Source organism: Vanacampus margaritifer, chromosome 14, assembly GCF_051991255.1.
Source record: "Vanacampus margaritifer isolate UIUO_Vmar chromosome 14, RoL_Vmar_1.0, whole genome shotgun sequence".
Taxonomy (NCBI): Eukaryota; Metazoa; Chordata; class Actinopteri; order Syngnathiformes; family Syngnathidae; genus Vanacampus; species Vanacampus margaritifer.
In genome coordinates, this window is record NC_135445.1 from 4979280 (window position 1) to 4999179 (window position 19900).

Below are 19900 nucleotides of genomic sequence, written 5' to 3' on the forward strand. Positions count from 1 at the left end.
ACTCGGGTGCGTCACTCGAGCGTACCGCGGTGCATTCTTCCTCTTCACTGCGACGCCATTCCCGGTTTAAAGGAGATACGCGGACACACACACACAAAAAAAAAAAGGGAAACAAAAAAGCGCGTCCCTCCTGGCTGGCTCTCTCGGCGTATCTCCCCCCTTTTCTTTCTTTTTTTTTTCTTCTTCCGAAATCAGCCTCCCGTGTCCTGCCTCGACTGGCTCCGCACTCCCTCGCGCCTCTTTACGCACGCACGCACACACACGCCGGGCGTCCCCTCGCCTTCACGCGCATTTCTGGGAAGGACGTGTGCCGGGGAAACAAGTCGTCCACTCCACGGAGCTCGACAGAGGAGAGAGAGGAGGGAGAAGAAGAAGAAGAAGAGGAGGAGGAGAGTGGAGAGAGAGAGAAAGGAATAGAGTGTGGTAAGGTCCCAGCTCCGTGATTTTCCTAGCGCCTTCTGTGGCCCACGGGGCTCCACGCAGGATGGATGTGTTGCAGCGACTCCCTTTGATTGGCTCTTTGACGCTTTCGGACCAATTGTGAGGCACCAAGGGGGCGGGGTTTTAACAGGTCCGGGTGGAGGGGATCGGGCTCGAGACTTATAAAAGGTGTTTGGGAAACGGCAAAAGAAAGAAGAGGGGGGGAAAAAAGGAAAAGGGTTTTTAAAAAAAAAGAAAAAGAAAAGAAAAAAGCTTTGCATGTGAGCTTCAGTCACAGTCAGTCAATCAGTCGCTCCGTGTGGTGTGAATATGTCAACACGGAGCTCCGTGAGGCGTAGCGGGACGAGCGCGGGGAGCCAAGCCGGGGCAGCGACGCTCTTGGCCGGCTTGGTTGTTCGCACGCTTCCGCTCGGATCCCGGAGCTCTTTTTCAGACTTTTGACAGCCAAACACTTCATCGGTGTATTTCTGCACAATTTAGCTGCGATTGCGTGCTTGTCTTCATGCATGTCCAGATATTTAATACACAATTTCCTGTTAGATCCTCGGTGATGTGAGCCGAACAAATAGAAGTGGCGTGTATAGGCGGTGTGATGACAAGCTCTTGTTGGTCATATTTATATAGCCTAAATATATTTTTGCATACGCATGTTATCCCAATTTCTGATTTAATTACAAAAAAACAACACTTTTTTTTTTTTTAAGTCAACAAAACTGTTTTTTTTTTTTAATTTGAAAAAGAAAATCAATCCACGTTGTGCTTGTACATGACAGCTCGTGGGGAGGATGGTGCTCAGCAGTGCGTGTCTTATCATCTCTGGCATCAAAACAGCAACAGATATTGTGAATCATAACCAATCAATTGTGCAGGCAAATATAGAACACTTCCCGGCACAAGCGTACCATGCAGGCAACAATTCAATTTCAAGCTGCGCGCATCTAGTGTGGCAGTTAAACGCATCCGCCATGGACGCGAGTATTATATTAATCCCCTTTTCTTACCCCCCCCCCCTTTTTTTATTGTCATTGCGTGTTATCCGCATGCAAATGTCCCGCTTATGTGGTGTTATTAAGCGCGTCTGTCGTCATCCTTTCTCTTACATTGACAATGTTCTACAGATTTAATACTTTGAAAGGTTTAAGCCATGCGCGGATATGAATAGAGCTTATAGATTTGTGTATATGCTGGAGTGATTGCGGTATTATATGGGCGAGCCTGCATGTGCAGACAGCGCGCACTTTAAAGGCCGTTTTAAGCCCAAATTCACAAGTAAACTCTAAGAGCTGTGACCACTCGCTCACCTCGGACCCAACGCTGTGAATTGTCAATTATTTGTCACGCTCCACCGTGCTTCCCGTTATCCCAATCGATTTATTTCTGTGTAATTTAATTTTGGGCCATCATTTCAAAAACTGTTTGGTGTTTGTATCGCAGCATATAGTGACTTTCTTGTGTGCACTTCACGTTGCGTGAATAATTCCCACGCGGACGTTAATTTAACTGCATTTGAAATTTAACAGTCGTGTTAATGGCGTTTGCATTTATTGCATAATTATATATAAAAAAAAAAGAGAGTTGGCTGCCTGGAAAAACAACCGAAATCAGACATTCAATCACCTGTGTGCGCGTGTGTGAGAGTGTGTGTGCGTGTGTTCATGCATACAGTGTGTCCCACTGGGGGTTACACACATTGATATTGGGCTTATGTGTGGCCTGTTATTGATTTCCCGCAGAAAAACAAAAGCTGTTGATAAGCCACAGACAAATCTGGCGAAGAGAGACACAAGATCCACTAAATGAGCCGGTTAAATCTTTTTACATCGATAGGCTATACACACACACACACACACACAAGTAATTTAGAAAAAAAACAAACACCTATTTGTTTAAAACAGTATATTTGGATAATCACATTTTATTTTAATATAGAAAATAGGAGGTGTATTATATAGAGCAGGACTGTTAATAAATAATGTAAATGGGCAATGATGTCATGGACTACCAGTAAATAAAAATATGTGCAGTGACCAATTTCTGACCTCCCTGTATTTTTATCATTCACACCATAGCTAGCTAAAATATATTTTCAATATCCAATAGAATACAGTATGTCATAACATAATTTTATACTTTTTTTTTTGTTATAAGGCTATATAACCCCATTTCATGGCCACACATTAGAATCCAAGAGGTGCTTATGTATTGTATTAAAAAAAAAAAAAAAAAAAATTAAATTAAAAAAATTCCTTCCCAGTGACTTATGCAACATCTTGTATTTTGTGCACACGTTCTACTAATTCATGGTCACCAATTAGAAAACAGGAGCAAAATAACCCCATTTCATGGCCACACATTAGAATCCAAGAGGTGCTTATGTATTGTATTAAAAAAAAAAAAAAAAAAAATTAAATTAAAAAAATTCCTTCCCAGTGACTTATGCAACATCTTGTATTTTGTGCACACGTTCTACTAATTCATGGTCACCAATTAGAAAACAGGAGCAAAATAACCCCATTTCATGGCCACACATTAGAATCCAAGAGGTGCTTATGTATTGTATTTAAAAAAAAAAAAAAATAAAATAAATTAAATTAAAAAAAATCCTTCCCAGTGACTTATGCAACATCTTGTATTTTGTGCACACGTTCTACTAATTCATGGTCACCAATTAGAAAACAGGAGCAAAATAACCCCATTTCATGGCCACACATTAGAATCCAAGAGGTGCTTATGTATTGTATTAAAAAAAAAAAAAAAAAAAAAATTAAATTAAAAAAATTCCTTCCCAGTGACATATGCAACATCTTGTATTTTGTGCACACGTTCTACTAATTCATGGTCACCAATTAGAAAACAGGAGCAAAAAAAAAAAAGGTATTCTATATGAAACATGTCTCTTAGAAATGCACAGTGACTTTCCAGACACCCTATAAGTGTACATTCCCCCCCCCATATAGTGGACTTCGCCAAACACGGCCAACTCCATTAGAAGCACATTTCAATTTAGTGGAAGGTGTCATCAAATAGGAAGCGCCGTTGACACGGCTGCAGCCTCTCCGTCTCCTGGCGAGCTGCACGTGGCTTCATTTGCTAAGCAAGTAGAGGACGGTCAATACGCTGTATAAACTTTTACTGGGTTAGGGCTCTCAGGGACTCGGAGAGGCCGTAAAAAAAAACAGAAAAGCTCCTGATTGATGGCGCCCAACTTTGTCAGCGCTTGGAAATCTGCATCCAACGCTCCCCCTAAAGTGTTCATTTCACTGAGTGACATTGTCACCCTCAAACCCAATTTTTATATCCAACCCATTTCGGTTCTCTTCTGCTCTTTCAATGATGAGGTCATGGGTTCTATACGAGCCCGGACCGTACACACACAACAGCCATACTGTGTAGGTTCATTAAGCAAAGCTTCAAAGGCATTCCTGGAATTGATCACGGAGCTGCAAGTGATGTAATGTATGCTGTCCTGTTTATTTGCAGATTGTTAATGATAAGCGAGGACAGACTTGGCGGCACCGCTCCCGAATGCAGGGGGAGAGATTGCCTCGGCCCTAAACACCACGCGACCAGCGGGTGGTGGGGGGGGGGGCACAAGCCCCTTCCAATGTTCGAGATGAGCTTATTCAACTACTGTAATTGAATCCAAACTTCCGCGCGGACACGACAACGCAAAGTAGAAAGGGATCACGTCCGTTTGACGGACTAATAGCTTTCTAAACGCTAGCCATTCGCCCCCCCAAAAAGACGGAGGCGCGGCGAGGAATTGATCCGGCACGTGAAAAGAGGCGAAGATTGTAAAATGCACTTTCCAGAATCAACGCGTTTTAGTCAATTGCCTGCAGGAATGATAAACTTCCGTACCTGTCGATACCTCGTCCCTGTCGGCCGTTTTTTAAATTTTTTTTTTTTTGCGATGTCCGGTTAACCCTCACTCACGTCGATCACCGCGCTGGCCAGTTATAGCTATTGATGAAAAACAATTTTAGCTAATTAGGGGATGCGTTTATCGATGGCACGGCGTACGGACAAGGAAAATGGTAGCGTGCCGGAAAAGATCCCGCACAAAAAAAAAGGAAGAAAAAAAACTTTGCAGTATGTGTAGTTCTGCTACTCGTTTTCATGAGTGGCTAATGGCCGACTGTGGGCCATTTTTTTTTTGCTTAAATTTAAAATTTCTACATCGTAGATGTAACAACCCATCAAAAATGGCCGCTGCATCGAACTAGGTCGAACTGTCAGTGAGAAGAAGACTGCAGACCTCCGCCAAGGCTAAACTATTAGAAAGGTCATGTCTGTTTATCAATGTTTGTCAGTTAGTAGGCTACTTCCCAGTTCATAGAGGACAAGGGGCAAATGTTTTTTTTTTTTTTAAATAAATCTTGAGGGGTAGATGGTTTCCAATGATGCAATTAAAACGGTGAAATTATTCGCACCTCATCCTAATCAAAATTTAACATCCCGTGCGTCGCCTTTCTACAAAGCTTTGCGGAAAACCCGCTTTTGTGTATTTAAACCCTTTAAAGTTGTACAATGTCAAGCTGCCTGCGTTGAAAAAGGGAAATCAAGGCAAAAAAAAAAAAAGAAGCAAGTTGTGGCCTAAGGGTTTGTTTGTACGGCAATGACCTAGTAAAAACCTTTCTGCTGCAGCGGGAAAATGTTGTAATAGTCGTGTTTGATGGTGTAGTAAGTACACTTTGCTGATTAATTGTTGTAAGCAGCAACTCTACAATAGTGCTTTGGTCCATAATTGTTGTTTTTGCTGTATAGACCATCACTAGACTCTTGGGGAGATGTTATACACTCTCTTAGATGTCTTGTGATAAAAAATAGCAAAATAACACTCCTTTGGGACAAAATATCGCCTTTGTTGTATCATTCTCTGATAATACAGTGTTGATACATCAGTCAACTATTTTAGTGGTAATCAGGAATAAAAGCTTTTATTTCATTAGATTGTGATCGTGGAAAAACAACAAAAAATATTAGCCACAGAATGATCGAAATAAAATATTACTGGCATAAAGTGTCAAAGTTGAAAGATTACGAGAAAGGAAATCGCAATGTTACTAGATTGAAGTCGTAATGTTAAAAGAACAAAAGTGTACGGTTACAAATGTGAATTGGTAATATGACAAAGAAGCTGCGACGTACGGGTATTACGGTGCCATGTCACAAGAATGAAGTCGAAATATTTACAAGAATGAAGTTGTGGCATATAAGAATGTAGAGTAGTCGGATTGTTACAGTAATAAAGTCGCAAGGTTACGAGAATTCAAATATGATGTCCTGGTGTTAAAAAATTGAATATTACAAGAATGTCATAATACTATTTCAAAAATAAAGTAGTACTGCTTGGAGAGCAAAGTTGTAATATTACAAGATTGAAGTCTTTTTTTTTTCTGTATATATTTTCTATAATATCATTCTACACAAATAACCCAAATTGAGTAAAAAATAGACCAACCCAATTTTATTTTTTTTTTAAACCAAAGAGTTGGGTTAAACAGATCATCCAGAAAACTTGTCCAATTAACGACTTAGGTCAAAATTGGGTGTATTTGGGCAATTTCTTTGGGGGGTTGTATTGTACATAACAACCCATTAAATTGGGTCAAACTGACCCCAGTAGTGGATCATCCATTTTTTTTTTTTAACCCAAATTGGTTTACAGTTTTAAGTGCACACAAAACCCCCAAACTGGGTTGTGGATTATTCATTTGACCCACATTTTTTATTTTAATGAATAACCTAGAACGTTGGGTCGGTCCCAAACACCCCCCCCCCCAAAAAAAAATTGGGTTGGTTATTCAGTTGACTCAACTTTGACCCAAGTTCAATTTTTAATACAGAACCCAGAACGTTGGGTTGGTCCCAAACACCCCCCCAAAAATTGGGTTGGTTATTCAGTTGACTCAACTTTGACCCAAGTTAGATTTTTAACACAGAACCCAGAACGTTGGGTTGGTCCCAAACACCCCCCAAAAATTGGGTTGGTTATTCAGTTGACTCAACTTTGACCCAAGTTTGATTTTTAATACAGAACCCAGAACGTTGGGTTGGTCCCAAACACCCCCCCAAAATTGGGTTGGTTATTCAGTTGACTCAACTTTGACCCAAGTTAGATTTTTAATACAGAACCCAGAACGTTGGGTTGGTCCCAAACACCCCCCAAAAATTGGGTTGGTTATTCAGTTGACTCAACTTTGACCCAAGTTTGATTTTTAATACAGAACACAGAACGTTGGGTTGGTCCCAAACCCCCCCCAAAAATTGGGTTGGTTATTCAGTTGACTCAACTTTGACCCAAGTTTGATTTTTAATATAGAACCCAGAACGTTGGGTTATTTTTGACCCAACTATTTTTAGAGTGCATATATATTCCTTATCAGGAAAAAATCTTCCACGTAGATTATTTTTTCCAAAGTCGTGCATCCCTAGTTAATAACATATTGCGAGTTAAAAAAAATCTTGCGTAAACAGCCTGTGGACTCTTTACACAAGCGCATGTTATTGTGTGGCTCGCAGCCATGTTGCGAGCTTCCTTAATGGCTCTTATGCACAGCCCTGCTCATTATCACCTGTTGCACCACAATAGCGCACGAGGACTGAACGGCCGCCTTGTTCGCAGCAAACCAGTCCAGTGGCATGCATCACCTCCGCAGCCTAATGTGAGGGATTTGTCTGCTCGGCCCCATAAACAGCCGTCAGCTCCGGGCGGCGTGATCGCGGCTGCAAATGCCTCAGATGTGGACCATGTGTCAAAAGTCTTTAGGCCTTTACGTGCCACCGGCAGATAAGCATCTTCGCCCCACCGCTGCCACTCCTCAACCTTCCTAACGTGAGGCTCACTGAAACCAGTTTTGCATGCTAAAAGGCAAACAATAGCAAATCAGGAGCAGAGGGAAAAAAAATCCCGGGGTTATTTGTCATCAAGTTAGCGCGGTATAAATACACGGCACGAGAAGCATCGGCGCGGGGGGGGATGATTTGGTTTAGATTTAGAGGCCGGGGGAGGTGGTGCCCTCGTGACGTCGGCCAAAGACCCCCCCCCCGCCGACGCTGCATGGCGGCGGCGGCCACTTCAGTCTGGCCTCCTCCGCTTCCCGCTTCCTTGAAGTCGCCAGTCCATCCTCTCGATCCTCTTTTAAGAGGATCGCGGTATAAAGCGCCGCATTCCTCCACCGTCTTTGGGGCTAAGAGGTTGGTGTGGCTTCGCTCACTCGGGGGTTAAGTGGGATAAGTGCGTGGCTCATGTCAAGCCGGCTACCCCCCCCCCCCCCGATAGTTTCTGGAAAATTTGCAATGGGGTCAGATTGGATTACTGTGTTTTGGTATTTACATGGAGACAGAGGAGCTTTGAAATGGAAAACCATAAGCGGAAAGGCAAGTGCCATGCAGTCTGAAAGGCCAAAAAAGCAAAAAACAGCGCTAATTTCCTCCGATGGCTTGGATGGACGTGTCTCGTCCCCGCACAAAATCGCATGTTTTGCTACTGCAAATGACAGTTTGGGGGGGAAATGGATTAGACGCCATCGTAAATCTTTAAAGGAAATCACAGTGCGGAGGAAGCGAGTAGGCAATTTGAATGTGTTCACTCGGACTTGGAACTTTTTGGGCAAACTTGACCAAACTTGAAATTGGTTGCTGCCTTCCATATATTTATGACTAAAAACATGAATAAAACGGATCCTTTCCAAAATTGTCAACAGCAGTTTTATTCTGATTGTTGGTGACCGCAAGAAAACGTGACTCAGAATCAGTTTATAGATCCCCACTCTAAGTTAGAAATGACCGGTGCAATAGGTTTTAGGTGGACTAATGAATACACACACACTCGCACGCACGCACATACACATAATCACCCATATACAAAAAAATAAAAAATAAAATAAAAAAAATACAAAAAAATTAATACCAAAAAATAATACCAAAAAAATAATACAAAAATACAACAACAAAAAAATTATACAAAAAATATAAAAATAAATAAATACAAAAAATACACACACAAAAAAAAGGGAGAGCAATGATGATGACATGTCAAATCGGTAAAATTACCGAATGAACAATACTGAGCTCCCCAGAAAAAAAAAGAAGAAAAAAAAAAGAAGAAAAAAAAAAGAAAAAAGAAATGACCAGTGCATACAAATCTGCATGTCTACAACTCAAAGATATGATAAATATTCTAACTTTTAGGATGAACTATATTAGGGGTGTCGATATTTTCATCGTAATTAATCACAGGACTTCAATAGTTAACTAACAATTAATCACAAATTTTAGAACTCTTCTAAATGTACAGTAAAATAAGTTTCATACTTTTCATCAAAGTGGGGAAAAAAAGTTAAACTAATAGAAATATAACTGCATCTTTTAATCATTGATACAAAAATGTCATAATAATTCATAAAATTGAGTTAAAATTAGTGGCGTTACTTTAAAATACCGCACTGATTTATTAGGCGCATGTTTATATTAGGGGTGTGCAATATGATCCAAGGTCAGTGGGATTATGATTTAATTGAGTGTGTGAGGGTATGATGCAATTATTATCCTGCCATTTTGCAATACAAATAAACTTGCCATGACTTGATGACTGCGGCTCGCTTTACCCACATGTGAGGGCATTTCGGCACGTTAGTCGCTTCATTTGTTTCTTCGCTTCAATCAAGACGCGGCGTGGCTCACTCAAATTTGGGCCAGTGACACAAGGCAAAAATAATCCACCAAGCGAAGTCTCGAAAGCATTGGAATAATGTATACATAGCGGCAATTATAATTATAATCACAGTTATTTTTGATCAATATTCTAATCTGTTTGTTGATCCTGCATTTACCGCCTGGTGGTCGGCTGACTACTATTTGAGAAAAAAGCGTTTGATGAGATATGCAGCCAACACCCGCATTTTAATTGTAAATATCGCTAATGATGAGGTTGATTCAATTGTGATCACGATTCAAATTTGGTTAAATTGTGCAGCTTTATGTCAACCCCACGTGAAAAAGCAAGAAAGCGTGCGGAGAATTGATTTTTGGGATATTCTCACCTCTGAGGTTGGGTCAAATTCTGTCTGACGACCAGAAGGTCATTCAACTTTGTAGGTCATGCTTGTACGTTACACTTGGTGTATGTGGTGTACTACGTGGCTACCCGATGACTGGAGTAAAATCCTTCATTTTCACGTACTGTTTTGGGTACAGTCAGGTAATACATTCTCGTGTATTGGTTTTATTATTTTTTTTAAGACAAAAGAGCTTATTTCCGTGCCACTCACATGTTTCCATAAGTTGCCTCATGCTACTTTTCCCTCCTCATTCAAACGCACCCGTCCCACCCCCCCTCCCTCCCTGCTTCTGTTGAAACTTGACCTCCAGTTTCTGGGTGAATTCACGGTTTTGTCAGTAGCGAGAACAACAATTTTTGAAGTGTTCGCGGCGGCGGCGGCGAACTCAAGCGGCGGCAAAGTTGAGTGCGGTCAATTGAATCTCCCGCATGCCTCTGCCGCCATGAATGCACCACTACTGACCCACCCCCCCCCCCCCCCCACACACACACCACCACCCATGACCCCTTTCTCTACACACTCCTCGGACCAGTGGCTTCATATCTTTTGCTTGTTTGTGCACAAAGCAGCCCATTCTCATTTTAAAGCGTTATAATTAATTTAATTGACCAACTAGATGAAATGAAAAATAATGCAGAAGCACACATTTGTTTAATTTGCTACTTTTGTTTTATTGTATGTACAGAGCATCAATTAACCAAATTAATTAAAATATGAATACATACATAAGTTTTAATTGGCGCTTTTATTTCCAGACTGATGCTAGTACGATTACTCAATTCTTGAATAATCACTGAGGCTGATACCAAGTACCAATACTGCTAGTACTTTTGATAAAAAAAACAAACAAACAATTTTTTTATAGAAAGACCTATATATTCCACTGTAGCATTTTTCCTTGAAATTGCATGAAATTAATGCCATTATTTTGTTCATCTAATTTAAAATTTGCACTTGTTGATCGTAAAACGGCCAGTAGAGGGCTGTTGCAACTGATGCCTTTAAATAAAGCCAGGTATCGGCCCGATACTGATACCTGGTATCGACAGGCATTCGCCCATCACTGATTTTATTAAACTTTTTTCTTTAAAGCGACCAAGTTAATACAACAAATATTGCGCAACTTTATTGTAAAACAATCTTTGCCAACTTTCATTTTTCTAAATCTACATTTGTTAACTCTCAACGCAAACCACCAAACAAAAATCTCCGAAAAAGTTCGCATGTTTGATCTCAATTCATTCACAAATGTACTTTCTCAGTGTAAAATGTGGCGGCACTGTGTAATGTGTCTTCTTTTTTTTTTTTGGGAGAAATTGTGTAATTGTCTTCTAGTGGAAGAGTATTTAATTGTTCTGCCTGTCACTATACATCACTGGGATAGCTGAATTGTTTTTTTTATTTTTTTTTTGCATCTTTACATATATTTTTTGTTATACACTATTTGTAGTAATACCAATTAAAGACCCTGTAAAGTCAACTCAGACCCTTGATTCTAAATATATCGTATATATTTAAATATAATTGTAGAAAATGAATGAATGTAGCATTTATTTTTTTTACTGATTTATTTTGATCATTTCAGTTTTCCTGATTTTTTTTTTTTTAGTGTGGCTAAAATAAGGCACAGTGACACATTCGGGCCCCAACATGAGTTTTCCCCGACTAAAGTACTGTAACTGCTGGCCGCTTTTGGTATTTTTGTTCGCTTGAAGTCGAAACTCACTTTTAATGGAAACACACTCATGGTGGGAACCGAGTTGTGCACTTTGTGGCCACCGTGCGTCAACAGGTTCATTTGGTTATGCACTGACAAAGCACATTGTTAACCTTTAGAACCTTTATTCTAATAGTCTATTAAATTTGGGGGTAGTGGGGGGGGGGGATAATACCAGATCCCCAGATGCACTCAAATATATGCACCCGACATGCGTTTAAATGTCCTTCCTTTAGATCTCTTATGAGCTAAATATGAGTCAGTTTTAGAGTCACCCACCTTACCCCCCTTTGGTTTTACTAGCTGTGTTTGGCTTTACTGCTTTTTCATGTTCAAATTGCATGTCCCGTCAGGAGACTTGTGACATTTGAAATACGACGCCGGGCCGTATTTACTGAGCTAGACAATACACGAAAGCCACATGAAAATCAAAATAAGTCGGATGCGGTTAAGAGCCGTGCCCTCATTTATTGAATTCCCCACAGATGTTTTGCATAAAGACATTTTCGGGGGGTAATGAGGAGGGGAGCGTGTTTGGACGTAAGCTGAACCTGGGCGCCTTTCATTTTTCGTTTTTTTGTGTGTGTGTGTGTGTGTGTGTGTGTGTGTGTGCGTGTGTGTGCGTGTGTGTGTGTGTGTGTGTGTGTGTGTGTTGCTTATGTGATTCAGGAGCGTCGGCGGCCAGTGTGCAGCTGCTGCATTAAGTTTTCCCATCAAAGCGTTGGGTGATGAATTGATGGTCATTTGTGGTCATGCTCGCCTTCATGGCTCCCTTTGAGTCTCCTCAGCACTCCTTCGCTAAGAAAAAAAAAAAAAGTTCATTTGATTGAGTTAGCTCAGAGGTAATAATCGCAATTTCATTTCATGCCAAAATCACTGCAGTGTATTATTTGAATACTTATTCAGATGGAAGTGCCTTACTTTTTTTTCCCTTGCAAAAATACTGTGGAATCTCAAAATTTGAACAGCATAACTGGTTGTCCTGAATTCAAAACAATAGTTTCCATTACAAACAATACGTAATGATTAGGGATGGGTGAATACGAAATCAAGTATATTGTGTCAATGCCAGGCCTTATTTGAAGTTATTACAACCAATCTATCAAATCAAATCAAAAGTATCAAAAGTACTATTGGAAGACAGTACTGGTATCGGTTTGAAAAAAAGTAGCATTGAACACCCCTAAAAATGATTATTTGACTGTTATTGACTGTACAGGCAAAGTTTTAAGAAACATGTAAATAGTAGAAAGTAGAAAAAGTAAAACTGCATTCTATTGGTGAAGTTAACATGAACAATTAATAGGTGCATGTATTTTACAGTGGATATAAAAAGTCTACACACCCCTGGTCAAATGTCATGTTTTTGTAACACCAAAATAAATCATAAAAAAAAAAAAAAATCCCACCATTAATGTGACCATTAACCAGTATGACTCAATTGGGGGAGAAAAAACAACAACAACAAAAAAAAAAAAAACACTTTTGGAGATGGTAAGGGAATACAAACCGAAAGAATGCGGTCGGTCAAGTGTGCAGAAAGAACCAATCAAATCAAACTCAACTAAATGGGAGTCAGCGCACACCTGTCACCGTTTAAAGTGCCTCTGATTAACCCGAAATAAATTTCAGATGTTCTGGTAACGCTGACTGTGACTTTGAACTGTTCATAATTCCTGCCGCCTTGTCAAATTTGAAGAAAAACAGCGCAAACACCAAAACACTCGTCACAAAAAGAACACCAACGCTCAACCGTGGGGCACAAAGGCGGAAGCGCAAGTACTGGGACGCGGCCCACACGTCGCAAACCGGAAACGGAAACAAAGTCGATGGGTGAAAACCCGGAAGTCGGAAGTCCCGCCTCCTCCGTAGCATATACTCCATAGCGCTTAACCTTCAGGCTTTTGACAAAAAACAAAAACAAACAAAAAAAGTTCAGTAATAGCCTACTACAACATCAGAAGTTAATTTGTAGTTAATCAGAAGCACTTAAAATGGTGGCAGGTGTGTTCTGAAGATTAATTTCATTTCTTTCTCATTCAGCTATATTTCAGATGTTGTATATGACACCGCGACCCAACCCCGGATAAGCGGAAGATGATGGATGGATGGATGGATGGTTTATGACACTTTGTCAGGTCATATGTCAAATACATGTTCTTCGTTGCCAATTTGTGTTTTAATCAACCAGTTCATCTGCAAACTTCCATTAAAAGCACACAAGTAATACAAATAGACTTTTCTATCAATATCAGTCAAGTATACTTAAGTGGAAGCAACAAGTATTGACTCCCATGTCATGTAGACTTTGCCATTATGAGCCAAATGCTAGTCACATTTTTGGTGGAACTTTATTTAAAAATAAACCAAGAAGAGTAGAGCTCAGACTGGCATCCAAAATCCCCGTTCCCTAATCGTGTAGATGGCAAATTGTTAAACTATTACTTTTTGTTGATGTTTGATTCATTGAGTTTTCTGTATAGTTTTGAGATTTCCTACATTGTGAGCGGCATTTGAATGCATCTTGAGTCTCTTGCCTAACGCGAGTGAAATTGCTGTGTGTACCTTTGCATCTGTCGAGGCATTTAGCCTTCGTTCGTGTCATAAAACTTCACAGTTACAGATGGCTTGGATTCCCACACGTTTCTTATTGAGTGTAGACGCTAAAAGGTGAGTTTGATCTGTTAGAATGTCCATGTCAAGTGTTTATTGTATACGTAGTATGCTCGTGTGTGTGATGTTATGCTAGTTACTGGTTTCGTCTTAAGTATACTTTAATGATGTGTCGTGAATGAGAATTGTTTATTTTGTGTTTGGTTATTCAACTGCTGAATACAGTGACTGTGATTCATGCATTTGCCCATTTGATTACTGAATAGCAGAGGTGGGAATTTCTATGGAGACTGTCAATCCGTCTGGCCTTGCGCGCTGCGAGCCAATGAGAAGTACCGTAAAGTCATTATAGGGCGGCCATCTTGGGACAGAAACATTTGCTGCTGTCCAAATTCACAAGGCTGGGTCCCCCAAAGGCCGAATTTGTCGGCTGCATGGCGTCACCCCCAGCGCGGCTTGACAGCATGCGCGGATTTATGAACGATTTACACATGAATGGATTGTAGGTCAATGTGCTACCGGCAAGCAGTATGACAATCCATTCATATGTAAGTCCATGCGTGCTGTTGTGTCGCGCCATGAGTGACGTCATGCAGCCGACACATTTGGCCGACCCAGGCTTTGTGAATTTGGACACAAGCAACATGTTGTGTAATGCAGCGTGGCCAAAGTAGTAGTCATGACAACTAATGTATCGCAATGTTTACTGCACCAAATTTGGCCACAATGTGACTTTAGATTCTAGTTGAGGGAAGCCATTTTAAATTAAAAAGACAAACTTTTCCATAGTTAGAAGTGGAAGTTTTGAATCCAACTGGCACTCATTTGCTACCATCAGGGCGATTAGGGAACGGGGATTTTGTGTACCAGTCTGAAATCTATTTTAAAATTATTATACAAACCGCCCTAGAGCATAAGTTGCAGGACCGGCCAAACTACGGAAGAAAGTGATTTAAAGTCCGACAAATACGGTACATCCTCTTGAGGCTTATTTTTAATCTAGTGCACTACTTTTACTTTTCATGTAGTAAAACCTCTGCCTTATCTTTGATGAACACTTATGCTTACTATATATTTAAATTTTTCCGAGGTGGTGCTAAGTGTAAAAACTTTGAGAACCACTGCTCTTGAGGCTTTTAGCTCCCCATGCACTGTGTTGAACGTAGCCTCCCAGCCCCCTCCCAAAATTGTGAGCTCCCAAGTGTCATGTCTGGCGGCGCTCATGTGGGCTCCACCATGCTGCCTGCCGCCACACAGACCAGGACACAAGCCCTAACCAACCAATTAAAATCCGATTAGGAAACATCTTAGTTAGTGAGAGGACCTTTCACCGGCCCCGGGGTCAGCCACCTAATAAGATCCATGGCCTATAGAGAAGCTGCAGACCTTCACAAATGCTCCTGGCGACCGAGCGTGGCCCCGGAGACCTCTCCTGGCCCACATCGCGCTTTAATTGCTCACTGTATTTAAAAAGAATAAGGTGGGATTCCAGTTAATTAGTCGGGGGGCTGGACATTATACGACGTGGGGTTTGTTAGCTGGGATTTGGGCGCCGATCAGCTTTTGTGCGCGCCAAATGAGAAGTGAGTAGCGAGCCGGCGATACACAGTGCGCCTGTGTGGACTGGCGACAGTCTCCATTCATGGGAAAACCTTAAAGGAGCCCCGCGTTATCACAGGACCTCATTATCTCATGTCTGCAAGCATCCTTTGGCAGCGCGCCCTAATCAAGAGTGGCACAAACCTACTTTGCAATACTTTTTTTTTTTTGCGTCACACCCTTTGCGTGATCCGAGGTGTTGCACGACCTATGCGTGATAGGCCTGTGGATCAACTTTGCTTGGGCTCATTAAGAAGTCCCCGCCCACTCTTGCGTCATCATTTGCGTGCTTGAAAAAAAAAGCTACAAATCCTAGCACATAATGCCTACTAAAAACTTTTAAAACTGCTTTAAAACTAGAATAATGGCATATCGTTGGGGGAGGGTGGTTATGTATATTATATATATATATGTATATTATATATATATATATATATATATATATATATATATATATATATATATATATATATGTTTGTTTGTGTATATGTATATTATATATATGTTTATATATATGTATATTATATATGTGTATATTTTATTTATTTATATATATATATATATATATATATGATATAATATACCTGGAGGTGAGTGTTGCAAAGACACAATATGAGGCAAAGATGGCAGGAAGAGATTTACACCTGCCTCTCTGCTGCCAGAGAACAAGCCTATAGGCTGCAGAGATGACCCAGTGGAGCCAGCTTGTCTGGGGCCTCTGCTTAGCCCCCCCTTTCACCCCCCTCATGCTCCCCCACCATCCACTCCCCCCCTCCCCCCCTCCCTCACTCTTTGCTCCCTCCTCCCTCCCTCCACTGTGGATTAAACAACATCATAAAAAATGACCATCAACGCACACACTGTAAACAGATTACTCTGCTCGGCGCCTGGCGCACAAACTGAGGCGCTCAGGGCAAAAAGAAGGGGGGGAAAAAAAAAGTGCAAGTCCGATGCACGAGCACCCCCCCCCCCCCCCTCGTCCTCGCTCTTACCCTCTTTCTCGCCTTACCACCAACCGGACGTGCACGTGCGCACTTCCAGGGGACACTTCCCGGTCATGTCACATGTCTTTTTACAAGCGTTGAGACGTTCTTTCAGGAGGCTCAAGCCACTTTTTTTTTTTCATTCGACCTTCTTAAAGTCGTCTTTACATCTTTTAATCTTGTGTTTGTTTATCGACGCAGACTGCATACTTGATTTGTGGCGTTCGTCCTAATTAGAGTACACTTTCTTATTGGGAATGCACCGTTAAGAGATCGTTTAATTTCATGTATTATTATTTTCGGATTTAATGAACAATTCAGATTTTACACAGATATCGCATTGTTCAATATTAACCCTTTCAGTTGATAGTAATTGTAATTTACAGCAAAGCAGGGCTTTCATCAAGAGACGTCATCATCTGGGACCACTTGTTGCTAGGCAGAATTAATGGCGCGGTCTTCTGATTGGGCAATCCCCCAATTGTCAAAATGTCATCTCTTGTTGAAATGAAATATTAAATGTAAATCCAATACTGTTTAGACACTGCTTCCAATATTTTCACCCCAAAAAATAATGCTCTGTATTAAATATAAATATATATTTTGAATAAGGGCCATCTGGCGGGGGCACTGCCCACTAATTACACAAGTGAATCACTGCTCTGTAAAAAAAAAAAAAAAAAAAAAAGAGAATAGATAAGATAGCACTCTGTAATAAATATAAACATTAGAAAGAAGAGAACCAGCATCTTTCCTTATTAGTTTACAACCATATATATCAATTCTAAAAGTTGTTGCTCTTATTCAGTTTACATTTGACTCAGTCCACTGCATCAACGATTACAAATAATACATGTCAACTTTGCTCCGGTTGACATCCAAATGGCTGCTCTGTATCAAATATAAAATAATAGAAACACGTCATACCTTGCGCCTATTCATTTTACAATTTAAGCAGCGCTCTGCAGGAAATATGAAATATTACCGAAAATGTCATCTGTTCTACAATTCAGTTGATAATTCATTTTAATTTTACAACCATGTCACTGCTCTGTATTACTTATGAAATATTGGGAAAAAAATGTCAATTGCGCTCTGTATTAGATATAAAATGTTAAAATCCAACTCCTTCTCCCGTTAATTTAAGAAACTGTTGGCTCTGTATTAAATAACAATAAAAAATAGTGTACAAAAATAGTGACATCTGGTTAATTTCACAACAGTAATACTGCTCTGTATTAATTGTAAAAACGCTCACTGACACATGCATACACGCACACACAAGAGTGTAAAGGGCGTGTCCTGCGTCTGGTAGTGAAGCTGTTAAAAAAAACGTAAAAAAAAAAAAAAATCCCCGTCTTGTTGCAAATCCCTCTCTGCTATGATTTGTGCAAAAATAAAGCCTTCACATGGAGCTTGTTTTGAACGCGGGGCCTGCAAATCATCAGGCTGTCAGCGTTGCAGATGCTGGGCGAAGTGCTGGGATTTTACGCCGCTCGCTCGAGAGCGACTGCAACTTTTGCACAACCTTTCCCTCCTGCTTTTTGCCCTCGCGCGATCTGACCCGTCGGCACCGGTGCGGACGTAAAGCCCGATCACCCGAGTCACTGGACGAAAGGGGGCGATTCTATCGGAAACAAGATCGGCGTTAAATCTGTATCATAATCTATCGTGCGTATGACAGGAGGTCGCTCCAAGTTTGCTTTCAGTAACTCTCGCTTTACACAGCAACACTGGCATGATTGATTATTTGCTGAGCGAGCACAAACTGTTAATGGAGGAGCTTTTAGCTTAAACACCGATATGCAACGTCTCCAGCTGTAAATTATCTCCAGATTTCTTTGATTTTATTATTTTCTTGTAAAAATAAAAAAATAAGGTCATATTGATTTAACAGTTATAGACGCATCCTGTTGTCGTAAATATTTTTGGAAGTCGAATCAGAATCGTCTGCCGCGTCCAGTCATGTAGTGACAATCATTGACGTGTATGTTTAGGAGAGAGGGGGGGTGAGGGGGGGGCATCATTTGGGATTCTACGAGGAAAGCTCCCTTCTAGTGGAGCCATGAGGGAATAGAGAAAGGAGAACGGTGATTTCCAAAAAGGGCTCGGCCCGCTGAATGATAAAAGGCAGCCCACTCTCGCTTTTCCTTGGCTGCTTCACTCGACCGGGAACCCCCCCCCCCCTCCCTCCCCTAAAAAACAAAACAAACTTCACAACAAAAGCAAGGAGAGGAAGCAACCAGATGGGATTTATTTGATATTAGAACAAATCATTTGTGATTTAAATCTGGCCATGGAGAAATATTGATGGGAAGTGAATTCTGCCGGTCAGAGGTCATACTGTTTTCCTCTGGGAGCTCCAATTTCTCTGTCGGTGGGCATAAACATGCTGACGCTGATCATATTATTAAAAAAAAAAGAAGAAAAAAAGACAACATTTTAGTCTAGTTGACACGATCAGGATTTTTGGAGCGATCACAGATCAGTGAAAAAAAAACAATCAACGATCACCAAACCTATTATAAATAACTTTTTTAATTTACTGCATGTAGTACTCGTGCACTCTTTACATGGTATCAACAGAATCATTCTCAAGTATTTTGCAGGTTTTAATCTTATTTGTAAAAAAAAAAAAAAAGTCACCAACCCGATCAAGGAAAGATGCAAATATCTATTTAAATACCTAACTACCTAAATACAGTAACTGTACGTTTCAGCTAAAGTATATTCAAGCATGTTTGGCCTGTTTAACAAATAAAAAAATAAATAAAAAAAAAGCTCACCGAACATCGGTCCGATCATAAGGTGACGCTAATGTCTTTTTCAATAACATTTTTATTTACTGCATATACTTGTGTTCTGTTTACATGGTATCAACACAATAATTCCCAAGTACTTCTGCAGGTGTTTTAATCATTTGTTAAAAAAAAAAATCATCAATCACCAATCTAATCACAAGATGGCGCATATATCTATTTAAATAGCTTTTTTTTTTTTTAATATACTGCATATACTTGTGTACTGTTTACAGAATATCAATAAATAACACATACGTAAGTTGTAATCTTTTCGCAATGAAGATCGGATAAATTTCTGTGCCTCAGCAGAGAAATGTGACACTGACATGGCTTAGAAATCATAATAATGGTGGACATAGGACTTAGTTGCATAGGATTTGTTTCACAAAGATAATGAACTTTTATTTCATTTTATATATATATTTTTTTAAAAAGACATTTTGCTGCACATTGAAAATTTTCCATCTATTTTCAATGTTAGTCCACCAACAAAGTATTGCTTAAAACACATCATCAGTGCGCTACGCTGCGACTTCTGTTGTCCGTCAACGATTCTTTTAGTTTTTGTTTCTACCCCCCCCCCCCCCCCCGATAAATAATTCACCGCTCACAGCCCGCCCCGATGGCCCCACATGCACTGGTCTCTCAGTTACAAGCATCCTGGGAGTATAAGGCAGTACA

At 40.4% G+C, this 19900-nt stretch overlaps 1 protein-coding gene across 8 annotated transcripts in view; it reads left to right on the forward strand.

The window, feature by feature from the left end:
- Nucleotides 1-19900, forward strand: part of LOC144063798 (uncharacterized) — a 264774-nt gene that overhangs the window by 22966 nt on the left and 221908 nt on the right. For 7 of the 8 annotated variants that reach the window (XR_013296637.1, XM_077585648.1, XM_077585651.1 and 4 more), the window contains exon 1: nt 13747-13893. The exons of the other annotated variant lie outside the window; for it this stretch is intronic. The gene's annotated coding sequence lies outside the window, so the exon portion shown is untranslated. Of the gene's footprint in view, nt 1-13746; nt 13894-19900 lie in introns of those variants that run through there. 8 annotated transcript variants of the gene reach the window in all.